Genomic DNA, 24,384 nt, shown 5'->3' with positions numbered 1-24,384 from the left:
TTTAAAAGTTGATTACCAACCAATAATCTTCCAACTAGCATTTTCCTTGAAATGTAACAAAAGAAGTCTAAATTGTTTTCTCTTGCAGATACACACATATTAATCATAGCTCTCACTTCTTAGGGAACCTTCTTATTCCCTACCACAAATCATAAATTTTAATGCAAATTTTAATATAATAAATTTTTATGCAAAATTTTAACTTAAGCATTTATTTAACTATGCTGTTCTTTTCTAAGATGGTTAGAATAGTTAATTAGAAAAAGGAAGGGGATATTCCTTTCTGCAAAATTTGAGTGATTTAGGAGACTAATTTCCTATGAAAGGTTATCTAATAAGTTTTTTGAAATCTGCTTTTAAAGATATGGCTATGGCCTAAATAACAGTGTGAAAACTGAAATAAAATGTTTCTTTATAATGTGTATTTACATTCTTTTTATTTTATGTTTCCATTACTTTAAAGACATGTTTACATATTTTTATGCATGCTTACCTCTTAATCCTTCTTTGGTCCAGTCTTAATTTTTGTTTCTATTCATTGATTATTCTTTAGAGACAGCTATTCAACACATGTATTTTACTCCTCTTGACCATTAAAGACATAGAAAAGGCACATATTTTTTTTAAAAATGCAAGTCATATCTGTTTTTCTTTTCCCAAGCCATTAGCACCTATGGCTCAAATAAGCAGCCATTAATGTAAGCCGGGGGAAAAAAAATCCTTCTGCAGTCTGTTTTCCTTCATTGCAGTCTTCCTCTGCAGCAATAGAAATACTGAGATTTCTCCTCAAAAGCTACCTGTTGCCTCCTGAGACCTGAGTGCAGCAGATCCTGAGGAGGTGCAGGGCAGAACCCTGTGCAGAACATTCTGCTCAGAGGGAATCTGGGCATCAGGAGGACCGGGACAGGATGCATCTTGCATTGCTTCCTGCCACAGTTTTTAAGCAGTGCAGACATAACCAGTGAGGCCTGCTCAGAAGCAGCTCAGAAGGCTTATTAAATTGTAAATACAATTTCACACACATAATCCTCTTAGTACTTCTTGGGAGAAGTAAGTCATGGTACGCAGTTTGTGGGTGTAGTTTTGATTGAAGTAAACCCCCAATTTCTTGCCACAAAAGTGGACTGACTCTCAAGGGGCAGACACACATGCAAAGAGGTTTTGTTTCCACTGGTGATTCCTATCAGGCTGTCCAGGGCACACAGAAAACCCAACATGAGGGCTCAGCTCCCTCTCACCCACGGTGCCATCCCCACCGTGACCCTCTTTACAGGTGCTCCACTTTGCACACAGACTCGAAGATCCCTGGGCCCAGGGGCAGGAACCAGCAGGCTCTGAATGAGGGAGCTTTGCAGAAAAGTGGTGAATCCAAGTTTAAATTGTTTGAGGCAAGATCTCCTACACCCTGCACAGCGGGGAAATGCTCCCCTGTAAGTCAAGTACTGCAGTGTTATGATCACTATGTACTTCTGTCATTTTAACAAGTGACAAACTGTTTGACAGCAGCTTTAAGGACAGGCAAACAGATTTTACTCTTGCAAATCTTCTGCCAAGTGACTAATTTGTATCTATGCCTGGTTATAGGCAAAGGTACAGAACTGTAGATTACATCAAGAGACGGAAGATGCGAAATACATTTATTCCTGCAGGAAAATAAACTGCTTTTCTGAGTTAATAGTCTCAAAATGACACCTTCTCTCTTGATATGTATTGTAAAAGTTTCTGTTCGACCAGAAACACAGGCCTTTGCTTACAAAACACCAGCAGCTGTAATTAACACCTGAGAAACCCAAGCAGGAGCATGCCTGTAAGGCTTGTGCAAACACATCCTACTACTTACTTCTGTTACGATGTGAATAAAAGCCATATGCCTCAGGATAAAAGACTTTAAGAAACAGCAATAAACATTTCACAGAGATGGAAATAAATAGGCAGGAGGAGTTGAGAGATAATAGCTGCAGCTAGCTTACTGCATAAACAAATGTCAACCTGAACTCAAGTATGACAGGGAGAAATCAAGGTGAAAGGAAGAAGGGCACGTTCAGTTGAATTCTTAAATTATTTTATGTCATTACTAAATTTGGTGTCAAGTCAGTGCTCTGAATTCTCACATCCCATTTAAAATAAAATTATGTTTCTCAGAGTCAGAGTCATGTGAAGAAATCATTGAAGACATGAATCAAACAGGATTGATGTAGTTGTATGTTCAAGAGACCAAAGACAATCAAAAGAGTAATTTTCAATCTATATGACCTGTTCATCCCTTTACAGTACTGACTCTGAAATCTGAAGGTGACAGACAGAATGTGAACATTGTTAACTGTTCAACTACTGATCATTTTAGTCATGTTAGCAAATAAAGAAAATATACCTAAAGACAAAAATACATATATGTTCCACTTAGAGCACTGAATCAGCCTGACTGTACAATCAAACTGATTTTTACTTGGTATTTCTTAATAGAAAAAAATCACCAAAAATATGTTCAGAAGTTATTCTTTTCTGTATATTTGTGATGAGGTCAACAATTTTTTTCAAGGCCATCTAGAAAAATATTCTAGAGTTGGGAGATGACAATAGGTTCATTTATCCCAAAATGAAAGATGATTTATTTTTGATGTTTTATTATTATTTAGTCAGTGCTCTCATGTGAATCAGCTGGTCCATGGATTTTAATAGAATTTATATCTGTCAAAATAACTCCTTAACCCACTGGTCTCCTTCAGCTGGGCTGGGCATCTGCTTCCCAAATTATTGTGGCATGAATGGAAGACAGGAAGTGAACCTCGCCTGTGAAAACAGCAGCAAGACCCCACCAAAACAAACCCCACATGCAGAGTACTTCGGTCTTCACATCAAAAGTCTAGGCACATAAATAGTCTAGGCAGATGACTGCAAGCGTAACATTTTGTTGTCATTGTCTCAGAAATGCAAATGTGGAATGCTAGGTAGGTGTTTAGGATTTATATGAAAAAAACACATTGGTAGAAGAGAGAACCAGATGGGAGATTCAGGAGAGAGTGCAGAAAGTGAAAGTTTCCTCTTGGAATTTTAAACCAGCACCCAGAGCTGGATCTGAAAAAACCAGTACCTAAAGACCTGGTAAGGCAGTCAGAAGAGCTCTACTTAGACCTTTACCTTACAAGGTAGGAAAACTTTACACATCTGGAACTTTTGAGGCCAGCAATCCTTCCTCTTTGACTGCCAGAGGCTCCTAACACTTAATCCCACAGCAGTCACAGAACCACATGTGGTTTACTCCAGAGAGCATCCAGAGCCTGAAGGAGTTGCAGGCAGGACTTCTGAACTAGCTCTGCTGTGCTGCTGGCAGAGTCTCTGCTCCCCCGGGCAGGGGAGGAGATTGCAGCGGCTGACCTGAAGACACAGCAGCCGACAGCGGTGGGGGGCACTTCCCAGATGCGCCGGGGGCGTCCGGGGAGCACCTCGGCAGGAGGTAGCAGTGAGCAGCAGGAAGGCGAAGTAAATAGAAAGAAAAGAGGGACTCTTCTCGGGGGTAAAGTCCAGAGGTTTATTGTCTCCAGGGGAGCCAGCCAAGAAAAGACCACGAGCAGTGGACTGCAACAATATATAAAGGGGGTGGAACCATGGGGTGGGGACAATACAACAACCAATAAGGGGAAACTTAGGGAGGAGCATACTTGGGAGGGACACGCTGGCTAGCAAATAGGGAAGGCGGTATAGGGGCGGACTCTTGTTCCTGATCCAATCACTCACTGCAGAGAGGAGAACTTTCTGGAAGAAGGGACGGGGTCAGTGGGTGATGGACAGGAACTCAGGGAGGGATGAACAGAGGGTATCCAGGGAAACGGGAGGAGACAACAAATTGACAACTCTCGCAGGGAGGGGTTACCAGGAGAGGAGGGGGAATCCCAGGACGGAACTATTCAAACAGGTGGGGGTAACAGAACAAACCAATTGAATAATGCACCACAACATAGCTCCATTTACCTCTTTAACTCAGAGATTTCAGTACCAACATTTACATCTACATTATTGTTTTTGAAATTTCAAAGACACTCTGTCCTTCTGGAAATGTAAGAGCTAAAACAAAAACAAAAACAAAAAAACCCTAGGAAAAAGGGTTTAGTTAGTGGAAAACACCAGTTTTAGTTATGCAAAAATGGCAGTAATCTGTTCGAAATGGATGTGGAGGTCAGCAGCTCAGTTTTACTGTTTCACTCTGAAAATAGCATCTTTCAGCACTGAGACAGTGGGAAATGACATCTACTGAGTGACTGGGGAAAATGTGGTGCTTCCAAGTTTTTCTGATGCCTCCTACCCAGTTCTGCAGTTCCTTGGCTGATGAGGGTTGACATTACCACTTCCAAAAAGGCTGGCAATCTCCACCTGCTGAAGAGAGTTTTTCACTGTGTGACTTTGACCATCTGGATAGAGCATCCTTATTTACTTTCCTTTTTTTTTTTTCTTTTTTTTTTTTTTTTTTTTGGAAATACCTCCTTTCTTTCACACATTCCCAGGAAACTGGGTTTTACTCTGCTGCTTGATTCAAGCTGACATTACTCTGCTGCTTGATTCAAGCTGACAAAATCATCTGTTGTCTTCTTCCAACTGGTTAAGCTTTTTCCTTCAAAATCTTTTGGCTTGGGGACAGATCATTCATCCCAGATTTTACTGTGTCTCTCCTCAATCATCCATAACCTGCCTTTGAAATAAGTTTCCAACAGTTTCTCTGCAGGCTCCCTCTTTCCTATATAGAAGGTTTGATAAAAATGAATGGAAAAGGGTTTTTTTCCTTACCTAAGAAGTCACATTCTCTCTGAAAAAATGCACTGCCCTACATTTTATAACACCAAAAGTAATTGTAAATGAACTTAGCACTAGCACTTGAGCCTTAAACCCCAATTTTATCACTAAAAGCATCACAAGGAACATTATTTCTCTTGGCAATGGATGTTTTAGTGTGCACTGCAAGCTTCAGTGATGAAGAAAATGTATACCAAGAAGCAGTGAGGTGTACATGGGAGGTGGAGCTTAGACAAGATGATTAGATCATTCAGTGAAAATTATCCAAACTTAAATGCCAAACTCTATGTAGGAATGTATGTGTACAGTATCCATATAGTATATATGTATTCTATATTGGACTCTACTACCTCCTTTCTAATGAAAAAATGGCTAGCTACAAAAATTTGCTAGACTCCTATATCACCTTTTTATTTGCATGTTATTGGCTATTAACTGTTTTTTTCAATCCTTTTTTTTTTTTTTTTTAGAGTCTGTCTCAGGTTTTAAATAGGGAAAGGAGAAACACTCAGACAAAATAAAACAGATAATTAAACAGAGATCTAAACATAAAAAGCCCAAGAGGTAGTGCTCACAGAAACTCTATTTGTCATTTCCCCTCATAGATTTTCCTGCATTATTTGCCTAAAGTTAGTATGCTGCTAGATATCCTGAACCCTTATCTGCTTTTTCAATGAGGGAAGGTAAATCAAACAATCAAGTTTTGTGTTGGTTTTGCTGAATATCTCCTGAATCTGGCTTTACTCCTGTGCCATGTGTAAAACTCTGCAACCTCCGTGGTATGCAGCATGATTTGATAGAAAAGAAACATACTTTGCAGATTTCTCCAGACCACATAATAAACAATATATCCGAGTAGGTTCATGCAGGACCTTCTCTCAGGAGATCCTAATGTGTTTTTGGAGTCTGTCTCTGCACCTCTTCTTTCACACTTATTAATGTAAGGGGAAAGGAGGAGTGGCCACTAGCTAATGCTCTATCGTGTGAGAGCCCTTAGGGAATTCTTGTAGCATTTACTATGTAGAACAGGTAGTCAAGAAAGATGTTTGCATGTGTCCATCTTGACCAATCTGAAAATGTAATGGTTGGCATTTCAGTCTCCCCATGTAGCCTCAGGAGCTTGGGGACACCACATGACACAGGTCACGGATGAAATCTTGCTTAGTGTGGTGCACTATGTGGTCTCTTGGATTTGTCATTAATTTGTGAACAAGGTTCCTCAAACTCTTATATCCAGCACACAACTAGAAGCATTACAGAAAATGGGTCATGACAATGCCATTTAGTGTATATGTATGTTGAACTATATATTCAAAAATTCATAAATTCCCAAAGGGCTTGAGTTTGGTATCAAGAAGAAAAGTCAGTATGATCATAAGAGACAGTTCAGTACTTCTAGAAGAAGTTGTAGCAGGCAACACCCTTGTGATCGAATTCCTGTAGGTTTGTGTATTTAAATTATGGGTGGGGTCATTCCCTTCAACTGCCCCACTAACACAGCTCTGTCCAGCTTTGGGGAGGTTCTAGGCAGGAGTCCTGGGCTAAAACATTACCAGACAGCAGAAACTTGGGAGCATGACACAGAGACAGCCCAGCAGCTCAGGTCAGAACCCAGCCAGGAGCTCCGACACCCAGTGCTCTGTCACTGGACACTTTTGCTGTGCCCTGCTTAGCTGTCCAGCTCTGCAGGGGCTGCTGCTGTGGTGCAGAGCATGGTGTGACTCTGGAGCCTGTCTCAAGGTAGGATGCTGAGTGCTGCAGCAGGAGAGCTCTGCGGGGATGTCACAGCTGTGAAGCACAGAGCAACCTGAGCAGCTCTGCACCTCAGCCATGGAGCCAGGCTAAGCACCAGTGTGCACACTTGTATGGTCCTCACTCACACTTCAGCATCACCCATATCCCAAACAAGACTCCTGCATTCCTGCTGCGCAAAATGCTCCCACTGTTTTCCGTGTTTTTCATCACACCAGTCTTTCTTGGGATAGGGTAGAGGTAGCTGTGTTCAGAAATCACAAACATAGCATGATGGTGCATAAACATGGCCTCTCAAATCTTCTGTCAGGCCCTGGTAGAAGGAGAGGGCCATGAATTGCACTAGAAAAGACCCAGTTATTCACATGGAGACCCACCAGCTCCTAGACATTACCATAGTCTGTCTCCCTGATTTAGGCCCTTTTTTACTAATGTGTCCACCTAAAAAAAAGAACAGAAAAACCTCAGCCTCAAAACACTGCCAAGCATGAGTCCTGTGGTAAGATTCAACAAACTCCAAGCCAAGGTATGCATGTTTCATATCTTAATACTAGAAGAATGTTGCATGCCTTCTGTAGTCCAATGAAAGCAGGCTTTTCCCACAATACAGAAGATTAATAAAGTACTCTTCCATGGAGTTAACTAAACAAAAGCTGTTGTTTGTTGGCTTACTGTAGGTGTGTCTCAAATCTTCAGTGATTGATACAGAAAACTCACTATGTTAGTTCTGCATTTCATAAAAAGAGGTCCTTCAAATGTCCTCAGGTCCATTAAATATGATGATAAGCAAAAAATGCATGACCTTGCGGGTTGCCATCAGAAGACTGCACTTTTGTGAGGTGGGGAAGAGACCTTTGCTACTTCTGGCTTTTTTTTTTTTTTTTACCAGACTGGATTCTAAAGATGTCTGTTAGAGTTGAAAGCAAAGGGAGAAGAGAGCATCATTTTTACAGTTCTTTACTCAACATGCTTATTTAGGAGAGAGACTTAATGCGGGGGTGGGGGGTGGAGAAGTAAAGACACCTGCTTTCTATTTTTAAATAACTTTCTTCTTAAAACATGGTAAGTATGTTGTCAACACTCAAGCTGTTGAGCATATCCCAAGAAGGCTGGCAGGCAGGATGGGAGTGTGTGGTGCTGCATGGGAGGGTGTCAGTGAAGCAGCTGAGGTGTTGTCTAGCCAGGTGGTTGGCAGCACAAGCAAGGATTGCCTGTTAGTGGGGAGAGCATCTGTGAGTGCTGGCAGAAGTTGAAACTGGTTGCAGCTCCATCCCCAAAAACCTGTACCCATCTCCAGACAGCATTCTGGCTCTACCAGCCCTGATCCTTTGATATCCTAGACTGGCTCTTGACAAGCAGCATGTTCTGGTTTTAATCAGACCTTGACTGATGTTTCTGTGAAATGGTAAATTCAGATGGCATTGGATGAGTGGATTTTTTGGAGAGCTTTGGAGATACAATCAGTGCCGCAGAAGGGAACAGAGTGGGTGTGCAGGGCTGACACCTCTGTGTGAGAGAAAGCTCCAGTTGTCTCCCTTTTCTTTTTCCTTCCCCTTGCATTCCAGCCTCTTGTTTCAGCAAATGTGGTGTTTAAGCATTACCACTGTATGGGCAATGCAAACAGCATGTTTTCTATACTAGTCCCACAGCTGTCCACCAAAAGTCAAGCTGTTGCAGGGCATGAAGAGTGGAATGAAGGTTAAGTTTCTTTAGTCCCTCTGCTCTCACTGGATTTCTGCAGCTGCCAGCTACCTGGCAGTTATTACCCTCCAACAGCACTACATATAGGAGAAGTAATTCCCACAGGTAATCCATCATCATCTGTTTACAAGAGCTGTCACTTCGAGAAATGATGCTCTGGTAAATCTTCCTAAAGTAAGGGATGGTAGAAATTACAGACACCAATAGCTCGGGTCAGGCTGAAGTCAATGGTCTTGTGTTCCCTAGAGCTATGACAATAATAAAACAAAACTAACAAGGAGTGTAGTCTTCATCCATCTTGTGACATTCATTTCCCCCTCTTTTGAAAAAGCCTTCCTCTAATTTCCACAGCACACGGTGCCAGCACCAGCTGGTGGGAGCTCAACCTCTTCTCCTTTGTGCCACTGGTGAGGTTAAATGGGAAGCTGGTCCCACACACCTCACAGCCACACACTTTATCCTTAATTAGAAGGCATTAGCTTAGTGCTGTGAAATAGCCTACTTATATCCTATTGCTTTCCACTACAGCTTCCAAAATGATTTTTGTTGTTGTAAGCATAACCCTGTTTACTGAGATTTAAGTGAATTAGAAACAATATACAGATATGTGCATTCCTAGGACCTATGAGAAAGGTTCAGATGCCTCTTAACCTCAAAATAAAACTGAAATAACTCCTTCCTGGTTCAGCATTGTGCAAAACACATGCTTACAGAACCAGAGACCATCATAAACTTTTACATACTGAAGATATAGCAGTTGATAAATGATATCTTCCTTCCTAAAGGGTAGGAGATGGTTTAGTTCTTATAGCTTAAAGAGGACAATGCATTTAGTAGTCACATAGCAATTTTTTACTGTGGTTTTGACACTTAAAACAATTTGTGATGACTTTGATGGCCTATATGAGGCAGATAGGGCTCCCTTCAACAAAAGACTTCACCCATTTAAAAGCATAATTGCACTGACATTGATTTAATAAATTGAGCAGCTGCCAAATTTTTTCCTCTCTGAAGTGGACTGCTTGAAAATATAGGGGCAGCTATTCAGCAAAATAGGTTCTTATCAGCCTCCTAAGTGAGAGCACAGATCAAAACAGTTCAGAATAGAACAATTACGAAGGTTTGCAATGCAAGGAAAATGACTTTGTGTGGCAAAGCACTGAAGCCTATTATTAATTTTAGGCAAAGTCACACATCCATAGATGATAGAGAAAAATTGCCACATTCCTGAAGGGACAAAGCAGATCTGGAAGGTAAAACCTTGTAGGAGAGACCATAGACAAGAAAAAGAAATCATCCAAAGAATAACAAAAAAGAAATACAACACATTGAAAACAGGCTAAGAGACTTCCACCAAAGCTTGGGCAAACAGAAGGAGTGAAACTATAACGAAAGCTTATAACTAAAGCTAAAAGACCTTAAAAGACACTCACCCTCCCCAGAGTAGAGACCCCACTGCACAGTACCTTAACACCAGCACAGAGCTTACCTCAGCAAAACCAGTTCGGCACCCTCCCTGCTTGCCTCTGACTAAACCCCCAAACTCCCTACAAAGAAGAGCTAATTAGCAATTACCACAGGAATCATCCCCGCCTTTTTTTTTTTTCTTTTTTTTTCTTTTTTAATTGAGCCCAGCCCAGCTGCATGTGCTGCTGTGCTTGTATTCTCAGCTTGGCTCCTGGAACCTGCTTCAGCTTTCGTTCTTGCTGCTCCATGCTCTCCTCTGCACCCAGCGTGGGCTTGCTATTCCCCATGTGTATTTCAGTGTCTCCCAGTCTCTCTAGCAGCAGGACCCAAGCATTTCCTGCAGATAGGCCTGGTGGTTGGTGGCATTAGGGTCAGGCTGGTGGCACCCTGGATAGCATATCCTCCTTATGGCTGTGGCCCTGGGAGTGTCCTTGCCTTTCCCTGGTGCACTAGAAAGCTGTGAGAGATCTGTCTTCTGAGATGACTTCCCATTATAAGGTCACAAAACCACATTTTATAAAAGTAAATAGTGTCACATAAATTACCTACTCATGGAGATGTTTCTTCCCTCCAGCAGGACTTTGTGGTTCATGTAATGTAACTGCACTGTCTCTGCTGAGAGGCACATTGGAGAGAAAACCAGAGGTGCTGTGAGAGAGGCGGCCCAGCTTGTTAAAGGGAGAATAGTGACCTTTTCCATTAACTACCTGATGAACATGAACCACCACTCACCTCTGCTCCTGGGGTATTTAGCACAACCTCACGTGAATTCCAGAATGTTTCAGCTGACCAGCAGATTGAATGCATTCAGCTCATGACTAAAAAAAGCAGTTTTATGGTACTGCTAGCCCTGCAGAACCTCTCAGGGATGTGAAAGACAGGCTGTGTTCCTCCTGGCACCGACTGCCTCATCCATAATCCTGTCCCACTGAGATGCCTCACAGGCACTGTGAAGGTACAGCCAAAGCCTGTGAGAGATCATTTGTGAGTCAGGTGCAGTTTAAGCACCAGCAGCTAGAAAAAACATTTCTTTTTTTTTTTTTTTTTTTTTTTTAAGTGAGCAGATCTGAGGTTTGAGTGACTTAGAACAAATAAATATGGATTTATTTTTTTTTTTACAGAGTAACATTTCAGAGTGGAGCTGGAGTTGGAGCTCTTAACCTCAGAAGCTGGGACAGAGCCATACCATATATTTTTATGTGGCAGTACAGGAAGAAAGGTTATCATGTTTTAGTTAGCTAAAAGAAGTCTGAAAAGTTACCTTTCTGCTAAAACCTAACCTCAGCATCTTCCCCTCCCCTAAGACTGTGAAGCAATTTCACACTATAAAAATGTGAATTTTGAAAACACAGCTGCTTGCCCTGACTCCCTGGTTGGAGTAAAACTGAGTGAAAACAAATCTAGAGGAATTTAAATGTTATCTTTCTTCCTTTTAAAAATTTCACTGCATAGTCTGCCAGAGTCACTGACCTGCAGAACCAGGGTCTGCATGTGACAGTCTGTTTGTCCCTCTCGCTCCCTGTGTGACTGCAGGCATCATTTTCACAGCCATCTCCTCTGGTTCACTTAGTGATGCTGCTCTGGGAACTGCACATCTCCAACAGCAAATCCACAACTGTCTTTTATCTGAGCACAGATGTTTTCCTCCCTGGCTATTTACAGAATCCCTAGAAGTGTTAATCAGGAAGTTTCAAACAGTAAAGTGTTTCCAGCTAGGAGTAGCCTTAACCCAAGGGGTAACTAGTCCTACTTCGGAAGCATCAGCCTACAAGCTCATTGTTGAAGTAAGAACAAATATCCCACTAGCACATTTACATCATCATTGTCATCCTCAAGACTCAGCAGTGTAGGATCTTTTAAAAATATTAATTGTCAGAATTTACCAAGATATATTTAAACAGAGATCTGATTCTTGTAGTAGCCTGTTTTGGGCTATCAGATTTAGGGGTTTTCTGGTGGTCTTTTAAAATCCATAGCGTATGGAGTTGCATAATCCCAGGTATAATTTAATAAATTTTATCTATTTTATACTTATTTCTATATGACTTATGTGTTAGTATCACAGTTTTATAGATCACTTGGTATGAATTTCTTCTAGTTTTGCCTTAATTTTGAATCTGCCATGTGGCATCCCACTTGATGAGAGGAGTAAATCTTCCCAAATTAAAGCAAGGTGTGTTATGGCTCCTTATGTACAAATTCTTGTGTCAGCTCAGCTCTGACAAGTGCTCTCTTGGAAGCTGAGGAGCACAGGACTCCAGGATGAGTGTGCTGGTTCAGACAGCAATGAATGAGAAATCACTGCTACACAGCTAAGTTTGTCTGGCATCTGTCTTGACATTGGCAGTTTGAGCAATAATTTCCTCCCCAGATGCTGTGCAGAATGAGACAGTTTGGCTTAAGAGGTTAAAAAAATAATGGTCTGGCAGTAAACAGCTTTTTAGAAGTACTTTTTGGAGACTTACTTAAAATTGTGCAATGCCTTGTCTACATTGTTAGGAATCACAGCAAGTAACATATTAGATACACAATATGTATCTTTGAAAGATCTGCCTGAAAGAGACTGCTACCTGCTGGATTTTCAAAGCTTTCTCCCAGGATACAACTTTTTCATCTTCTTTCCTTATATCCTGCTTAAATCAGTGGATAACATGAGTTGAAAGCTCACAAACTTTGGGAAAACTTGAATCTGGCTCTAAATGTCAGGTTTTGGTTCTGTTCTGCAGATCTGTGAATTTATTTGCCTATAAAGAAATCTCACAGCCAATAAACAAAATAAAGAAATGTTTCATGATCCTCAGAACAATAAACATTAGCCAGCTCCATTTCCTTCTTTCCTATCAAATTCAATCACTATGCTAAAACTGGTTTCTTTAAAGTCAGTCAGTAAGAGGCAAATTTTCCCCTCATGAAGATGAACCATTACTCAGCCTGTGCATTCTGATATTTAGCCTAACACTTGGCCCTGGCCGCTCTGCATTTCACAGGCAGCAGTGGGGAATGAAGCATTCTTCAGCTCCTCGAGGGGTCTGGACCACTGGAAAGGTCAAGCAAACAAAGTTAAAATAACCATGAGGCTTGCTGGCCAGCCAGCACTCTGGATCCAAGATCAGCGGTGCTGCTGGTGGTGACTAATGCAATTCAATCAGCTCTGGGTGCTGCGCTGCGGGAAGGATCTTATAGCGGGCGTGCTGCTGCCAGATGGATTGCTCAAGCTTGGAAACCTCCCTCGTGCGCACATACTTAATTGCAACAGGCGCTTTCCCTGGAAAAACGTGGCACTGGCGGAGGGATTTTCAGCCCCTTCCCTGTAGGAAACAATGGCAGGGAGCAGAGTCCAGTGTGCAGGAGTCTGTGGGGGGTGAGCGTGGGCTTTTTGGGCTGCAAAGAGCTGTTTATTTGTTGGGAATGGTGGCAAAGCAGAGCCTGGAGGAATGTGTACCAGGAGGACTTGCTGGAGAAGGGGCCAGCGAGCACTGTGGGCTGGCTGCCAGTGCTGAGGATGCTCCATCAGGCACTCTCCTCCAAGCTGTGGCAGCCCCCAGCCTCTCCCAGAGAGGAGTTAATGTCTGGCCATGTCTGCTGTGGTTGTTTCTCAATTGTTTCTACCCTGAAAGATTAGTAATTGGAATAACAGTGAGAAAGCAGATATCTGGAATTTGTCTGGACTAAATGGCATGGATAGTTTCTCGTTTCCCACTTTGTGAGGCATTAGTGGAAAGTTGGAAGAAAAGGGTGCCAGGTTAAGGACAGCATCTGAGCCCCATCATGTTACCCACTGTGCAGGTGCTTAATTCACCAAAGTCTCCCTGTGGTGAGGTGACCCTTACAATGAAAACATTTCTGCTTCCTTTCCTTCTCATCAGGTACTCCTGTCTTTGTCACAAGCTTCATTATCACATGCAAGAAGAAAAGCAGCATCTGTTTATGGCCATATATTAACACTGAGCACCATAAATTGTGTATGAAAATGGAGTGTCAGCAAGGAGAGCTCATTCTTCAGCTGCTGCTGTTGGCAACTGTTGAAGTTTGAGATGTCCTGCAGGGTAACACAGTAGTGAGCTGCTCAGTTTTTAGTGGAAAGGCCCTTTCCTGTTCAATTTTAATTCTTACAGGGTTCTGGACAATTGAACTGGGGTTTGAGGTACTACAGATTGCTCTTAGGTAAAAGTGACCTCATATTTGACCACTGTGGCTAAATCCATGTTGTTACCATTGGTTCTAATTATGGAAAAAATGAGATACAAGGAAGGAAGCACAAGCTGCACCAGTAAGTCTCCCAAATATTAACCTCAGAACAGTTGTGTTAGGTCAGACTAAGGGTTTATTCATCCCAGTATCTTTCCTTCAGATGCATCTTAACTGTGTTTGTGGAATGAATATGAAACCTTTTCCCCTGTACATTCTTCCAGCTCTCTGTGGTTTAAGCATGTCCTGATGCAAAGCCTGCACTCACACCATAATCTTTTTAGCAGCCATAAACAAGGCTAATTCCACAATCTCCTCAATTTATTAATTCTTGTGGCCTCTGAAGCAGTCTGCTGTAAACACCACCACAGTATAACTACACAGTCATGAACCATTCTTTCCTTTTGCTGATTTGATATCAGTTGTTCACTGCTTTGTGAAGACCCTGAGCAAACTGTTCTCCCTTCATATTTTCCCTCACCACCATCACCTCACTACTCTTCATGCCATTGTGCATCAGTCTCTCCATTCAGACCTCAGGGCTGTTCAGCCTCTCTTTGTAGGAAAGCTGTGCTGCACTGACCATCCCTGCTCTTGTCCTGTGCTGTATCCAATTCTGACACAATGTTTTCTGGGATAGCAGTGACCTTACTGACATTCAGTAGGTAAGATATAGATAAACATGCAAACTCCACAAGCTTTTAAGTTAGGAAGGAAGTTACTCAATTAAATATTATTAACTCAAACAACTGAAAGAACAATGTCCTCACTGCTTTGCTGGGACCCATATTTGCCTTACAGCAAGCCCAGAAATGTACTTTTGGGCTCTTCCAATTCTGCCAAGTCCTAGATTTGCCCTAGCACAGAGCAAGGTTTGCTCAAAGCCCATTTCCTTCCAAGAAAGGCAGCCCTCCAAAGGTACAAGGAAGGCAGGGGCAGCCTGCATGGTAGTGCTATGTGTGAGGAAGAAAAGGGGCAGGTATCAGGGGTAGGAACTTAATGGAATTAGTGTTTAATACAGTTGAGGCTAAAACAGGGTTAATACTTTGGAGGGAAAGTACTGAGTGCAGGGTTAATGATAGTAGTCATAGTAGCCAAAAAGAAAGTGGGTAGGGTCATTGGAGCCCCTGGAAGATTTAGAGAAGGATAGCTACAGGGAAGCACTATTTGTGCATAAAGAAGGCTGAATATTTTAGGTGGGAAAAGTCTGTCTTCATGTCCTCAAGAAGGCAAAGGATGCACAGAATAAACAGACAAACAAATAAATATGCAAACCCATGCTTGGTAACTATATCAACATATATGCTAGGCTTCATTATGACATCAGTGCCAGCAAAAGGTTGGTTTATCATTTTTATGGATCAGGACAGCAGAAATAAGTGCCTTAGGTCAGGGCAGTCCATGGAAGTATATAGAAGAATATCAGTATGTTTTGTTGATGTAAAGACAAAGTAACAAAACTTAAAGGAATAGCATGTAGGCTTGGCTGCAATCTCTGAATAAGGCAATGAAAAGGTTTTGCAAAAAAGAGTTCACAGCCTTATTCTCTGGGTGCTTCTGTAAGATGTTTCAGCTTCTGCAAGGCACAGCTGGCTATCCAGGTGAATTGCTTTCCCATCTCTACCGCAGAGGGAGGTATGAGCTGACTCAGGATGAGGCAAGGACAACATAAACTCTCATTTTCAGACAAATATAAAGTAGCCCCTGCAGCAAGACACAAAATCAAGACAGTGATAATTTGCTGTTAAGCTCAGATTCTAGATATGAGGACAGGGAAGTGCTCTAGTAGGCATGGGACTTTCCTCAGTTTTGCACCTTTCTATCAAACCTGGTGGCTAAAGGGGCTCTGACTGAGCTGCTAGCAGTGCCAGTCCTGGCCTGCATACCTGGGCTGGAGGAAGACACTCAGGTGGCACAAATGGTGGCACAGTGGGCATACATGGGTGGCTAACGTGTTCCTGGTTCTTGTAGGAGCCACAAGAAGAAATAAAAGGGCTTGGTACAGAGCTACGTGAAATGTTATTGAATGACAGGACAGTGAACTGCAGATCTTTTTTTGCATTGTTTTGATGCCACTCAGAAATTTTATTGGAAAAAAGAAATACACTATTATTTATGACATTTCTGTCTCTTCCACGCTGTCTCTCAGAGCTTCTTGGAAACCCTCTCAGCTCCCCACCCTGTTTGGCTTTTTGTCTCTGTTTTTAAGAAATACAGTCTCATCAAAATGGAAAATATCCAAACTGCTGCACAAAAAATTGAGCCAATAGACTGGTCACCTGACTTGGAGCTTGGAGGATAACTGCACTAATAGGAAACTGATTTGGTTTTATTTTTTCCTTTCAGTCATACATTGCTCAACACTGAGATTTACTCCTGTCTTAAGGGTTGCTGCAAAAGTCAGATGGTTTTGCCCATTTTCTTCAGAGGGGTGCAGCACACAAGTATGAGATGCAGAGACTAAAACATGCTTTGTTTTCAAAGAAAGGAGATTAGGAGAGATCCACTTACTTCTGAAAGAGAAATCTCCAAAGTAATGGGATAAACGCCATTCTAATATGTATTAGCGTCCAGTTCTGGGAGACTGGACTTCCCTGGTTAAGATACAGACTGATCTGTTTCTTCCTGACAGAAAATTCATTCAACCATTTCAAGAAAAAAAATAGGGAAAATTATATAATAGCAACAATAACAATAATCCCTCAGCTGTACTTATTCCTCTTCTGCCACTGAGCACTTGCTGCCTCATTGCTTTAGGATCACAGCTATTGGAAAACCTCAGTCTCATCCTTTCTGTTTGCTTACTTGCTAAAATGTAACAGTTAAACAATGAGAATATTTAGTTTATTTTGCACTGAAAATGGTCCAGCTCAAAGCGAGTCCTAATGCTGGCTGCAGCCACTGTGCACCATATGAATCTGTTCAACAGATTTGCCATAACACTGCAGGATCTGGATGGGATGTTCCCCAAAATGTGTTTATCCCACTGCACCAGCTGAGCCTCAGCAGCAATGAGTGAGTTGTCTTGAGTGAAACACGTGGGGCTGTGGTGTTCAACAGAGAGGAGCAGACTGGAACAAGTGCCTCAACAGATGATCTAATGACAAGGTAAGCAAGGAGAGGCAACGAGGAGAAAGAGGGGACTGAAAACACAGGATCATCAAAGGACAAGCATAAGGAAAGATGGGCAGGAGGCAGGCACGTGGGCATGCAGAAGGACTCAGAAGAGCTGCGGTGGCTGGAGCTCAAGCTCATTCCTCTTGAAATACAGCCGACTTTTCAATAATCTTCATCTGTCTTTTTAAACAAAGTATCTGGGGGTTTTTTCCTATTGTCTGCTACAAGCATGCCTCAAACTAGCCTCAACTAACACAGCCATGAAACCACTCTTTCTCTTACTGTACTTACATGCCTCATTTGATATCTGCCCCAAGCTTCCTCAGTAATGCAGTCCACAGTCCTACAGATTTATTTTTCACCTTCCTTTTAAATCTGCCACCTGGACATGATCAAGTTCTGCAATGAATGAGAGGAGCATCCTATAGGAAGAACATTCAGCTCACCAAGGCAGTTGTAGTGCACTAGGTCCAGTGAGTTGATGCTGTACCACAAACTGTAATTTTTCTTTTCCCTACCTTCTAAGAGCATTTAGTCTTTAAAAAAAGTAAGTGGAAGGCAGCAAGAGATTACTGTATATTAATAGGCTTAAATACACAGATTCATTTCACATAAAAAAGATAGAGGGAGAAAGCTTTAAATGTTTCACTTTGATTTGCCTGTGGCATAAATTCTGCCAGCAGTTTTATCTCCCAGTAGTAATACTATTTAGCTGTCCAATAACCATTCTTACAACTATATGAACACAAAGGCCACAAAAATACAGTAGATCAAAACTAAGAAAACTTTAATCTTTAGCAACATTTTTCTTGCTACTTATCCAGTAATTCCAGCTTTAAACAGACTATATATGCTCATTTTGAAGAACTTTTAAAAAACTTTTTAAGTGTCTCATTCTAAAAGTAATATTTATGCAGTCTAACTTTGAAGATAGTGCAGACCAGAAGCTGCTTACCATAACAGAGAAACAACTTTATAGGCCATCACAGACTTGTATTAATTGTACAGAAGCAGGGAAAGTTAAAGCCAAAAATGCAGACAACATAGTTCCCTCTTTCAAGCTATGAAATAGCTGTTTATTGGATTTTATTTCTTTACTCTCCAGTAGATGGCAATCCAGCACTTGGCCAATAAAACAGACATGTGGAGACCCTTCTCTGTATACAAGTCTGTGGGGGCTTTAGTTATATATTCTAAGTCCAACTTTGGACTGAAAACTTTATCCAAGTGAATAATTCAAGTTGTGTTTCATTATATTGCTGGTCAGTGTGAGGCAGAACAAATAAGACTTGAGAAATGAATGTGGAAATGACCTTTCAGAGCAGGGCAAGATTTTAATGTCTTTAATGGCTGCTTGTTGTTTTAGTTATGTCTCATACATGGACTTTTTAGAACACTTGGGAAGTAAAATTGTAAATTTTGGTATCTTCTCATTTGGAACTTTACTTGCTCTTGGAGTATTTCCTGTACTTAAGAAAGGATTACACAGAACTCCGTGAATTCTCTCCCTTCTGACTGACCCTCTGTCCAGAAGGCAGCTGTGTGTCACAAGAGTGTCTGCACCTTGCCTGCTCATTCACATTGCTCCAGGGACACTTCTGGGGTTGTCACTGGAAGATCAAACACACAGAATATGTCAGATTTGGCACAGACCCTGCCTCAGCTGCCAGCCTGCCTACTGACCTGTCCCAGGTCACCAGAGCCTTCTCTAGGGGTTGGGGTGGGTGCAAGTGGTGGTATTTCCCTTGGGAGCAGGGAGCTAGGGGAGGTATGGATTTAAGGGCACCAGAAGGGAGATCAGGGGAGTTGGCACCAGCTGTACATTGCATGACACAGGGATGGCTGAAGTGCTCCTCATCATCAATGGCTGTGTCCCAGCTCAGGGCTGCACAAGCAGGGAGACCCATATTCCAGTGAGGTTACCTGGAGAGAGGTAGGACACACCCTTCTGTGGAAAAGAGTGACAAGTCAGTAAGCAACAAAGTGAAGGGAAGACAATAGAGATTCAAGTGTATTTTGCTAATATCTCTGAATCCTCATAGGCTTTCTTCATCACTTCATTTATGTGTTTGTTTTGAAGCTTTGTGATTTCTAAAAGTATGGATTGATAGGGGCAAAAATGGCCCTTTGTCAAATATTTGACCCTTGTGTAACAGAGATAAAAGCAGCAGCCCTGCAGAACAGTTTACATTTTCAGAACCTTGTACCAGCCATCAATTACTATTTGCACTCCACCTTGAATCAAGCTGGAGCTTGAAGGAAATCACAGGTTTCCATGGAATGGAGATAACGGCAGCAAGTGGCAGAGTTCCTATACAAATGGGGCTCAGAGAGGCTTCTACTGCTTTTTTGCTAATTGGCTCCCTAGCAACAAGTGTAGGGCTGCTTATTGGGTCTGCTGTCATCATTTGGGTTTTGTTTGGTTGGTTTTTAAAAAGGCCTTGGGTTTTAGACGTAATTGATGCAAAGGTGGTGCCAAACCTTGTAGCAGCTGCTTCCTTTATAGGTTAAGCCTGCGAGCAGAAACGATATGTCTGAGAAAATTAATAATCTGTTTTATGTTCCCACTGCTGTGTGTGAGGGAGGATGAACTGGATGTTGCAATTCAGAGTTAGCCACAGCCTGCTCAGAACAGTACAGAAACACAGATCAGTGGCCCGTGGCAAGAGCCTGATGTCTCACCTTGTCCAGTGGTAATTGTCCTGAGCCAAGAGATGCCTCTTCTGGGGGAGAACAGCATGTAGCTCCCACAAGTGGAAGTAAAGGACAACTTTGTTCTTGTCCTTAAATTATTCATATATTTTTAAGGAGTTTCTCCTTCAAAAAAATATGCTTAAACTACCTTATTAAATGCATAATAAGGCAAGGCACAACCTCACCTAATTCACACTAAATATACACCTGAGAATGTCAGACCTCTGTGTTCCCAGAAGGTAAGAAATGCTGCTCTTGCTTTTAAGACATTCTTTGGCTTTCCCCTAATTTCTTCATCCAGCCCTTCCTTCTTTCCCTCCTGTCTCTCCCAGTAATCCTCACTACTACCTCAGCTGTTCCATGAGCTGGCTGATCCCTTTTCCTTCTTCCTGTGTCCTTCATGCAGCCAGAGCAAACACATGCCAGGAAAACAACAGAGACGGATTTTCCCTTCGGCTGCTTGGAGGGACTGCCGTGCTTGGGTGGTTCAGGCACACCTTGGGATGGCATGAAGGAAGAAGAGAACACAGCCTGTAAATGTTATTCCTGCAGCACACACAGGATTAAACAGAGGTAAGGAACCCTTTGGGGCTGATATTGGAAATAACTGAAAACAAGTAAGAGAAATCAGATGTCTCCTCCTCTGGCACTGTGAAAACCTTGCACAAGCTTCAGGATGCAACCTGACAGATCTTTGCAGTTCTGTCTAAGTAGGATTTATCTAGATTTACATCACTTACATCAAGAAGACAACATTTGTATGATTTCACTGTTAGCCACCAAAGCTTCCTGCTCTCCTGGGCCTTTCACTGCTTGTGCTTCAGGGCTCAATGCTCCCAGTAAAAGCAGTATTTCTCAGAATTAAAGAGTGCATCTGGTACGGATGCTCTCTCAACTACCTGATTGAATTGAGTTTCTCCTCTCCAAATAGCATCTTGACTTCACAGAACTTTACGAAAGTTCTCAGCCAAGTAGATATCCCTGGAAAAAGGAGCAGAAATAGTCACCAGCATAGAGGGTCTCCAGCTCACTGGTTCGTTTTCCTGCCTCCTGTTCTGCATTATACCCGGGATCTTTATCAGGTTCTGAGGAGGTATTCACCAGATCAGCATCATGTTAACTGTGTTTTTCCCAGGCCACTTACACCTCCTGGGCTGCTTGCACAAGGCATCACGAGCCACTTTTGCTTGGGGACACTCCTAAGTGAGCACCAGAAAATGACCAGAACTTGAAAAACTTTGGCTTTGGTCTTCTTACAGGCCAAACACATAACATGACAGGGGAAGGCAGTAGGATGCAGCCCACATGGATGCAAGGAGTGAAGCTGAATCTTGGTCTGCTGTGTATGCAGACAGGCATAGAGAAATTTATTTATGTGTTCCTGAACTTGAAAAAACTCTGAAGCTTTGCCTGCAAGGTTAAACACTGTGTTGCAGACACCTGTCAGCTCCAGGGGAGACATATCTACACATGCACAGGCATTTCATGGAAGCTTGGGCAATTGCTTGTGATGTGAATTTCCATGAATCCTCAGAGACTCAGGTAGAAGCCTCCCATATTCCTGAAGCAAAACACAACTGACAAAACTGCTAAAATAGTCATGAAAGAAAAACAAAGCAAACAAGTTTTTGAATGCCTTCCAGAAGTTTCCTATGGACCAAAAAGCAAAATTTTGACTCATGCTCACATGTGTGTTAGAAAGCAGTCTGAAACCTTTCCTAACTTTGTTATCAGGCTGAGGAGAAAAAAACCTGAGAAGGCAGAAACTGATCCCAAGGCATGCTCTAAATAAAAAAAAAAAGTCTTTCAAAAGGAAGTGGTTTAATGAATTGAGAGAGCCCCTCATCTCTCATTTCATTAGATGACTTTATTAAGCACATAATTGCTTTTTTTTGTGTGTAATTGAATTGATCTAAGCCATTCTTCTGCTCTCCAGAAATTGCACTGCTCCAAATCCAAAACACCTTCTATGCTTCTATGATGCTCATGCTGTGATTTTCATAAGGAAGTGCAGCCTGTGCTGCTCTGTAACAGCAGCAGATCCGATCGCAGTGGGAGGCACAATCCTGCTTCCCACTATCAGCAAATGTGAGCTGCTCACTCATGCAGCAGCTCCTCTGGATGGCAGGCAATTCAGTGCTGCTAAAAGAAAACAAAAAGGTATGTAGTGCTTGCCTGCAGTCTCAGTGTGCTCAGAAGTGTCACTCATCTTGGTTTCAGATAGCCAGTGCCAGGTATAAAATTGCTCACACCTCAGGGTGTAGTTGGTATTCGGCAGGATTGCAAATTCTTTTTTTTTTTTTTGGCTTTGTAGGATTGCTAGGACCTGAACATACCTGCAAGTTGAACTAACCTTAGCTCTCACTACCAAGCTCGTTCCAGTGGGGACTCAGGACATCAGAGTGGAAGACAGGCTACTGTCACACTGCTAGAGATGTACAGGAACAGCTCACCACAGGGCTGAGGTGGCATTGCATGGGTTCTTTAATCAACACTGAACCTGCCAGAGAGACAATCCAGTTCCATTCTTTGAGGCAGAGAAATGGTGGTAGGTTTTTTTTGTTTGGCTAAGTGCAAATGGAGCCACATAAATCAAAACTTTAAAAGTGAGTGCTAGTATTAGGTAATAGTTTAGTCATGCTTCATTAAAACATAAAAAAGAAAATAAAAAATTGTAACTTCCATTTTTAGTACCCAGTGAGTACATATTAATTACTGTAGGAGTCAGTGGAGCCAAAGAGCAGAAAAAAAGAAGTAGATTGATAGTCTAATTCGCAGGGTGTCCCCTTAAGACAGGATTTGTGGACATAAACACCAGCCTTGTTCTCACAAACTTGCAAATCTGTGAATGCAATTTGTGGCTAAATGAAAAAAATGCAACTTATGGGAATTTCAGAATAGCATATGCATAGTAGTATAAGGAATGTAGAACTTGTCAGAGATGCAAAGGACTCTGCCTACCTGGAATGGATCCACCCTGGGAGAGCCAAGTCCAGAACCTCAGAGATGATGAACTTAACCAAATTCAAGAACAACAAGCCTGCTTGGAAACAGCCTCAAAAAAGAAAATTTAATTACAAATGAAATTGTAGTCCCAACTTACCTTTATCTCCTACTCAAACCTGTCTAGTCTTGGAAGCAGCTAATCCCACCAGGCATCTTTGTGTTTGACCATAGGCACCTATTTTTTCTATGGACTTCAACTGCAGCAGGCCAAGAAACAATATTTCTTTGAAATAAGACCTATGGCTTTGTTCTCATCTGACTCTTTTTGGAAGAATACTGATTAAATAAATGTCCTGAGAAGTTTTTAAAGAGGACTTGGTGTCTTTTTGGTGTAGAATATTAGTAAGTCCATTTACATGTGCAAAGATTCTTCTGCTTGGAGAGAGGCCCAAGCCCACCGGAGATGACAGAATCTCAGTAATATCAGAGCTCTGGGACTTGAACAGTATCAGGATACCTACAAGCACACTCCTGCAGGCACAAGCTCAGCATAGACTACTTGTGTTGCAGAATTGAAGGAAACAAATAATGATGTCCATTCGTGCTGTGAAAGACTGCAGTGCCTGTAAAAGAGCAAGGCTAAGAACTAGTAAGAATCGTAAAATCACAGAATACACTGAGCTGGAAGGGACCCACAAGGATCATTGAGTCAAACTCCCATCCCTGCACAGAGCCATCCCCAAGAGCCACACCAATTTTTTTGTACTGCTTCCTGAATGTTAAAGGATCATCCTTTCGTGGACTCCTGAGTACTCTGGTGGTACATGTAACATTACATTCACAGCTTTTAAGTCTCTGGGGGCTTTACACATGAATCCTCTGCTCAGGCATAAAGTTTCTTTTTCTAAGTATTAGCAGCAAGAATTTTTAGCACGCTTCTCCCACATCTCGTTTTCTGGTGCAAACACATGTGGAAAGAGAAGTTTGAGAATAAGGATAGGTATGTATGTGTGGGGGGTGGTGGTGTTTGGTTTTGGCAGCAGCCACTGTGGTTAGCACACATTTGGATCAAACACAGCAGCAAAACGCTGAGAGCAATAGATGGGGGCTTTGTGTTTCAGCTGCTCCCAACGCAATCCTGGACCACAGCAATCTTGGAAGGGAAGCAATACTCCTTCCAGCTGCAGAAATGGCAAGCGCCCTGGCTTTTCACGTTGTGCAGCGTTTGTTTTGTTTTGATTTGTGTTTTGTTACTCGAGAGACTCCTGCGCACTGCGGGTCCCGGCGGCCTCTGCCGCCCGAGCGCGCTCCGCGCCGCGCAGGCCGCAGGCCCTCAGCCCTCATGGCCGCCGGGCGCCCGCCACGTCCCGCCGCCGCGGGGAGCGCTGCCCGGGGGAGACGAGCATTCAGCTGTCTGGATCCAGCCCAAGAGATTCTTTTGTTTTCCGCTTTGTGTCGTTTCCCGAGTTCAGCTTCCGGTTAAGGACAACTCGTGCAGACACAGCCCCCCCTCGTGCCTTGGGGCTAAATCCACGAAGGATTAACTTCAAGCTCTTGCCATGAGGAGCTGGCAGCACGCTGGTAGGCAGCTAAGCACACCCATTAATTACACAGCAAATTTCACCAGACCAACAAATGCATAATAGTCCGCAACAAGTTACTCAAGTGATCTGGAAGGAAATGCCAAGAGTCATGTTCCAAGGCTCCTCTGCCCCAAACCCTGGGCATGGGCAT

This window comes from Onychostruthus taczanowskii, unplaced genomic scaffold, assembly GCF_017590055.1.
Source record: "Onychostruthus taczanowskii isolate IOZ18803 unplaced genomic scaffold, ASM1759005v1 scaffold78, whole genome shotgun sequence".
NCBI classification, from domain to species: domain Eukaryota; kingdom Metazoa; phylum Chordata; class Aves; order Passeriformes; family Passeridae; genus Onychostruthus; species Onychostruthus taczanowskii.
Note: the sequence above shows the minus strand (reverse complement) of the source record.